At 24.3% G+C, this 7,418-nt stretch overlaps 1 protein-coding gene and 1 long non-coding RNA gene across 3 annotated transcripts in view; one reads left to right on the forward strand and one right to left on the reverse strand.

Annotated features, from left to right (window-relative positions):
- LOC111688423 (membrane-bound transcription factor site-1 protease) overlaps nucleotides 1-7,418 on the forward strand; it is a 188,627-nt gene that overhangs the window by 128,756 nt on the left and 52,453 nt on the right. The window lies entirely within an intron of this gene.
- Nucleotides 1,476-2,741, reverse strand: LOC124419992. Its single transcript, XR_006940975.1, has 3 exons — nucleotides 2,577-2,741; nucleotides 1,906-2,286; nucleotides 1,476-1,810 (listed from the first exon to the last, which is right to left on the reverse strand). It is a non-coding gene; the product is annotated as an uncharacterized LOC124419992 (long non-coding RNA).

The following is a 7,418-nucleotide window of genomic DNA, read 5'->3' on the forward strand; positions in this document are numbered from 1 at the left end:
TTTGAAAAGAAACATATTAAGTTAGGATTCTATTACATTTCAATTCAGATCAGAAAAATCTAAAACTTAATAAAGTAATCAGTTGCGCTAACTTTTGTAAAAATATTCCAGTTTTTTTTTTAATACCAAAAATTTTGTTTCTTTTTAAAAGCTCTTTTTTAACTTGCTTTGTTAGTTTGTTGGTTTGTAATGGTGCAAAATTTGTAACTGAATTTTCGACCAGTTCCCGAAGTGTGAGTTTCATTACTTTAACGACCATTAATCTGTGATTTAATTTTTTGGATTAAAAGTCAACACTTGTATATTTAAAACAAATTATCAAATTTGACACTTTTCCAAATCTTTTGCTCTTTAAAAATAATTTTAATTTTCTTCACTTTTGAATTTATTCAGGAATGAAAATTATCAAAAAATTTAGTTAATACATATGGGAATTTTTTTTTTTTGTTTTAGATTTTAAGAATTCAACTTTATGCATTAAATATTTCTTTCGTTTAATATTTTGAAAATTAAGTGATGACGAATTTTTATTCACAAGACTGGAAAGTATACGTCCATAAAATTTTGTGGTCGTGAGTAGTTCCATGTTGGAGAAATAAACACTCAAAGTTTAAATTTCTCAAAAAAGTGATAGAAACCAAGTAGTTTTTTTTTAACTTTTTGATATTATGAGGGCGGCTTACAACACAGAAAAAAATGAAATTCAAAATCAAACAAAAAATTCGTAAACTCAAGTATTTTTTTAACTAAAATCGGACCTATCACGAAATTCGTAAAATCAAGTACTCAAATTCGTAAATTGTTTATTGAAAAAATTTTAAAATTTTTCTTATTAAAATAATATACTATTTACTAAAAATTGTGTTTAAAAATTTACAAAATATTTTAACAAAATATTTGTTAAAAACTAACAACAAAGTAAATGATTTTATTTTCATATTTAGACATATTGTTCTTTGAGTCAAACAAATCATTGTTTGTGAATTAATCATAATTTCAAACAATTTGTTTTATAAAATCAAACAATAAAATTAATGATTTTTTTTAAACAATAAACTAAAAGTAAAAAGTTGTTTTGTGTTTTTTTCAATAAAATTTTTTATTAATCCAAATTTATAAATAAATTTTATATTTTTTTTAATGTTTACATTTTTAAAATAAATACATACATTTTTGCAAATTATTTTAAAATTAATATTTGTATATTTTTAGTTTATATATTATAAATTTTATAATTCATATTTATAAATGTATTTTAAATTTAAATAAACTTTTTTTATTTTAAGATTTTTATAATAATTTATTTTTTACATTTCAAAATTTGTTTTAATGAGCTTAAATTTAAAATTTAGTATTTCAAACTTTTACATTTAAAAATGAGTACATTAATTAATATATATATAGTATAATTAATATTAATGAATTAATATATTTATACATTTAAAAATATATTTTATTTTACATTTCAAAATTAATGTTTATATACTCAATTTTAAATAACACATCTACAGCATTTAAAATTCTTAAATTAGGATATTTAATATCATCGATATATATGTATATATATATGATGTATTTTATATATTTCACCAACAATCATTAATTTTGGCTGAATATTTCGTCCTTGCAATTTGAGTAAGCTAATTTTCGCCTCAAGTACTTCTTTAGATCCAACCATCATTGCAAAGCCTTCTTGGGAGTCAGCGATTGTAAACTTTTTTCCAATTTTTGCACCACTTTCATCAGTTTGTACTTTTTGTGGTGGAGGGAAAAGATGGTGCATATTCAAAATTGTTAAAAAAATTAAATTCTGAAAAAAAAATAAAAAAAGAATTTATAAGTTATTTTTTTTATCAAAATGATTTAAATAATAAATTTGCAAAATGTGAATATAATCATACATACCATTATCTATTGCTTCTGTCATTTGTAGTTGTTTAGAAACAGACGTATTTGAAATTTTTGTTTTTAACACAGAAAAAATTTTGTCAGCAAATTGTTCCAGCATTTAAGGCTTATCTATAGTCTAGTTTAAAGTCGAATTTATAGTCTGCTCTATAGTTTCTTCAATATATTCTAGGAATTCCGGATAAATTTAAATTATATTATATATCCACCTTTACCTTTATGTTAATTTAATTTCAAATTTCGTCAAACGTTGTTTAATTGACTTGGTGTAATTTATTATATTTAGTTGGTTTTCTATATTTGATTTATTTTACCAATTGTTCACACTCTTTAATTTCTTTAAATATTATTTAAAAAACGTATGTTGTCACGGCTGGTCTAAATGCAAGTAAAAAGAAAAATTTCAAATTTGTAGTTTCAAAGTGAAGTTGATATATTTTTTACTGTTAGTTTTCTTAAAGTTAAAAAAAATGTATAATAAAATAGAATATGCGATGCAGGCGACTTAAATAAAATTCAAGCACAAGCCTTAATTGCATATGTTGTGTTTCGTTCACAGCCACAATTGCGATCGCTATCAAACATCAACTAGAAACAATGTTACCATTTCTTCCAAATTAAAATGATTACACATGGATTAACAAAAACGGTCACAAAGTCATACTTACCTATATTAAACAGAATGCTCATCAATGTTTATCTTCCACACAATGCAAGCGATTATATTTAATGTGGTAACTCTGAGCAATACTCTTATTTCTCTCACGGCTTTATATATTTTCAATAATAAAAACGACAACAGTTTAAATGACATAGTCAAAGCTGACTTTGTTATTTCTTATATTGTTTTTAGCACACATTTATAGAAACCAATGCAATTTGTTTTTGTTAATATACTTTGAGTAAAGCAAAAGATAGAAAACATGTTTTTTAATTCCGTTTTTAATAAATATCTTATATTAGGGAGTTTCGAATATGAATTAAAAAAAAAACATTTCTATTAATTGTAAAATACATATATACATATATATGTATACACAATATATGTATCGAATTTGGATTTTTTTATGCATGTATGAACATAGAATTAATTTAAGCGTCTAGCTCTTTCTTTATATATTTTATTAAATATATGTATGTAATTTAATAAATTATATATTTTATTTAATTGCATGGAAAATTCAGTCAGTTATTTTTGATATTGAAAAACACCTTGGTACCCCGACGATATTTTCTGTACATTTTCTAACTTATAAACTTTTAAGTCAAAATACATATCATATGTGCGTATGCGAATATTTGGTACTTCCCTAATTTTTAGGCATTATGAGGTGTTGCTAATTTTTTAGGATTTCAACACTAAATTAAAAACACCGTTGGTATTTTATGTATAAATCTCTAAAGCAATTGAAGTTAAAGTTTAATTTACACTTTTTAACAATAGTCAACACTGACAATAACTAAAACACTGTAGAAATGTAAAAATCAAACAAATTCATTTATAAAACCAAATAATGTTGTTTATAAAAGACGTTTTAATGTTGAACAAACGATTGTTAGGAAAAAAATTGTGCATATTTTTTTCTGTGAACTTAGAAAGTCAATACACTTGTTTAATGACTATAGTCCATATTTGATTGTTGTGCCATTTATAAGTAAAAAATTACGTGGTCGCAATGTTTTGAAACCAAATTTATACAATTTTACAAAAACTACAGTTTTTTGGATAGAATATTTGATGCTCTTCGGTTATGCAAAATGTATAAACGAGAGAGAGGTAGACATTGTAATTACGCGTCGTTTGATGTATATCTCCAAAATGTGCTCTAGAAGGTATCACTGCGGGAGAAGCTTAAATATTGGAAAAACAAACGTAAAAGTTTCGAAAAAATGGCTTTTCCGCGAAGCACACTAACAGCGTAACTTCAATATACCCAAAATATCGCGTGATCGAAATACTTTTAAATTTTACATGTTGAAATCATAAAGCCGCGATAAAATATTAGCATGCAAAAGATTTTAGAGCGAATACAAAAAAAATTCAAATTTTTCATTTTTTACTTTAGCGAATTTCCGCATTATAAACAAATTTTAAATTCTGAATTTTATCAGTAATTAATCTTTATATAGAAAGAATTGGTTTGCATAAAAAAAAATTATCAAGGCCTTTCGTGGACTGAATACGCGGGAATAAGCCGTTCGAAAAAACTGCGTTTTTGGATTTAAAAATGTGTAAAAAGTCCATTCATGCAAATATATAAATTCACTACAAAATTTTAATTAACCGAACAGATTTTAATTTTAACAGTTTTTTCGTTAAAAATACATTTAAATTTAAAAATGATAAAAGCAGTTAATTGTAGATAAGCTGGGATATGTTAATTGCAAAAGAAATTTCATCAAAATTTTTCATTTGCTGAAAACGCGGTGTTTCTTGAGTTACAAGATAATTCGAAAAAGCACACCTAAACCGGCAATTTAAATTGGTAACACTTAACATTAATCGGTAGCTGACAATGATGCTTATACCAAAATCGATAAGCCGTTAGAAAAAAGTACGATTTTGCATCAAATGCATTAAAAAAAGATCGGTCATGTGTATGAAATTTATTTCCAAACTTTAAATAGGTTTTCATTTTAACGGTTTTTATATTATTTACTTATTTAAATTCAGAAATGGAAGAAGAAGATAATTATAAACAGGCAGTTATTGGCTAACCACAAAAATATTTGCATCAAAGTTTCTCGTGTGCAGAAAACGCAGTGCTTTTCTTTTAAGAAAAATTAGTGAAGCACATTCTTCCCGCTAATTAAAATTAATAAAATTATATTCTTTTAGGTCTATAGCAAAATCTATAAGCCGTTCGAAAAAATACAACCATTTTGGATTTAATGCAATTTTTTAAAAATATATGCATAAATAAATTAAAACCTCATAATTTTAATCTATGACACATAAATGCATAATTTTTTTAGTTAATGATTGTAAATTAATATATTAATGCATCATGTTAAATAGTCTATAAAAAATGTGTACTTAGTTTTATAAAAAAATATTTTTTCAAGAGGTTGAAAAAAAACTCTTGAAAAGCGAAATTATCCATGAATATTTAAAATATTTGGGTTAAATTAATTTGTATTTTGGATACTTCGTTGTGAATTATATCCACGCTTAAACAAGTATTTAAATTAAAAAAAAAAATGAATTACAAAAACTTTAAATACGAACTATAAATTTATATAATTTTATTTATATAAAATCTTTGTATATCTGAAACACAGTACAAACAATTTTGTATGAAAAACAATTAACACACTGTTATATTACAAAAGAATTTTCTATTTTTTTTATAAAAAATGTTTGTCAGAAAAAATTAAAATACCAAATTTTAATCTTTTTAACATATTAATCAAAAAACTTTAAAAACTGAGCTATAAATTTATATAAATTTATTTATATTAATCGAATTAAAAAAAAAATAATTATAAAACTTTAATTTCATTAATGTAAATATGAATTTTTAACATATTTTTTTTTAAATCTTTAAACCCATTGAGAAATGCACTGAACCATTATGTTGTGGTGAAAACTAAATTTTCTAGAAGAGTTTCCGTTAGAATTTTATGATTTGTAACTTAATAGATATCATATGAAAGTAAGATTCTATTTCATATGATACATACATTTTATAAGTTTTATTGTTGCATCCTATTTTACTGTTATTTAAGAAATTTGGCATTGGAAAAATTAATAGAAATATCCTAATATTTCTAAAACGTTGCTTTTGTATTTATTTTTGAAAATATTATAAATGAAATTCCTAATATAAAAATATACTTTTTCCTTTGTTGTTTATGTTAACGTTCGTTCTTTCAACGATTAGTTGACCATATGAGTTCTGATAGTCGAAACAGCCACGTCTCAAATTTTCTTAAATAAAAATTTATAATAGTGAAAGAAATTACTTCAAAAGGTTAAATTATCTAAAAAATTAGTTTTGAATCCAATTATATCCACCGACTTTTGAGCCAAATTTATGCAATATTTCGCTATTTTGCAATTCAACCTTTGTGGTTAAAAATATGAATCGTTTCTATTATTTTTTCCAAACCAAAATTTCTTACCAATAAAATACGATGGAACAAGAAAACCTATAAAATCCATATATCGTATGAGAGTTAAATACGATTTATTTGATATACAAGTCATCAAATTCTAACGGGTAGTTATCGAAAAACTTTAGTTTTAAGCGCAAAATAAGATCGTTTCTATAATTTTTCCTACCACTGCAATTTATCTGTATATAAAAATGAATGTGTGTTTGTTAGCATGTTTATATGTTTGAACGTTATAGACTACTAAACGGCTGAACCGATTTTCTTGAAATTTTTACAGCGTATTCCTATATGTCTGGAATAGGTAATAGGCTACTTTTTATTTTGAAATTTCAAATGGGCGAGGAACCCATATTAAGAAAATATTAAATCCTTATATTTGAGATAATATAACAGAGTCCACAGAGTCGGAGCCACTTTAGTGTCAATATGATTATTTAGGACAAAAAGTAGGCGGACTAGTATTAGGGGCGTGACACATCCCTTTTAAATACAAAAATTCGTTTATCTTAGAAATAATTACAGTTAGAATCTTAAAATTTTGCACGAATACCTTTAACATCCATGTAAACATTTTGGGAAATAAATTGGCGGATACCCATGAGGGGAGCGGCACCTCCCTTATTAATTAAATACAAAAATTCGTTTATCTGGTAAACTAATAGAACTAAATTCTAACCGATTTTATTTCAATTTAAATATCGTGTTTTGATCCAAAACTTAATTTTCAATTAGAAAATTAAAAAATGAGTTTTGCAGTTTGCCGAAAAACTGCCTTTCTGAAAGAAGTCTTGTCTAATATCCAATTATGTTGCCTCCTATCTTGTTCCGAGTTTGACCTAATTTTTTCATAAAACGGAAAGCAGTTTTGCAAACCTTCAAGTGTTCCTTGTATTTTCCCAGTCCGGAACAAAATATGGACCCTATAAGCAATACGCAAATAACGGTATAAGTTAAAAAAATTTACATGTCGAAGGTGCCCAAGTTTTTAGCATTCATAATATTATTTTAAGATAATGTAATGAACAATAGTTTCATTAATATTCATGAAACATTATTAAAGTATAATTTGTTTTGGCACTCAGAAAATCAGAAAAGTTTGAATTTTGTTGAAATTACTTAACTTTATATTTTTAGTTAAAAAAAAGCTTTAGCTAGTTAAGAATGATGAAACAAATTAAATAAGTGTTCTATTATTTTATAACTTATTTTAAAAATGTTAATTCATAGACCAATATATTGTCTATTTTCAATTTCAGAAATTCTTTTGTGAATCTTCTCCCGACAATTATTTACAAAATCGGATAAAAATGGCAGAAAGTCGACTTTTTATTAAAATAATTGCAAATTATGGCTTAACACTTTATTATCAAGTGTAGAATTTTTCTTTTTAT

This window comes from Lucilia cuprina, chromosome 5, assembly GCF_022045245.1.
Source record: "Lucilia cuprina isolate Lc7/37 chromosome 5, ASM2204524v1, whole genome shotgun sequence".
Lineage (NCBI taxonomy): Eukaryota > Metazoa > Arthropoda > Insecta > Diptera > Calliphoridae > Lucilia > Lucilia cuprina.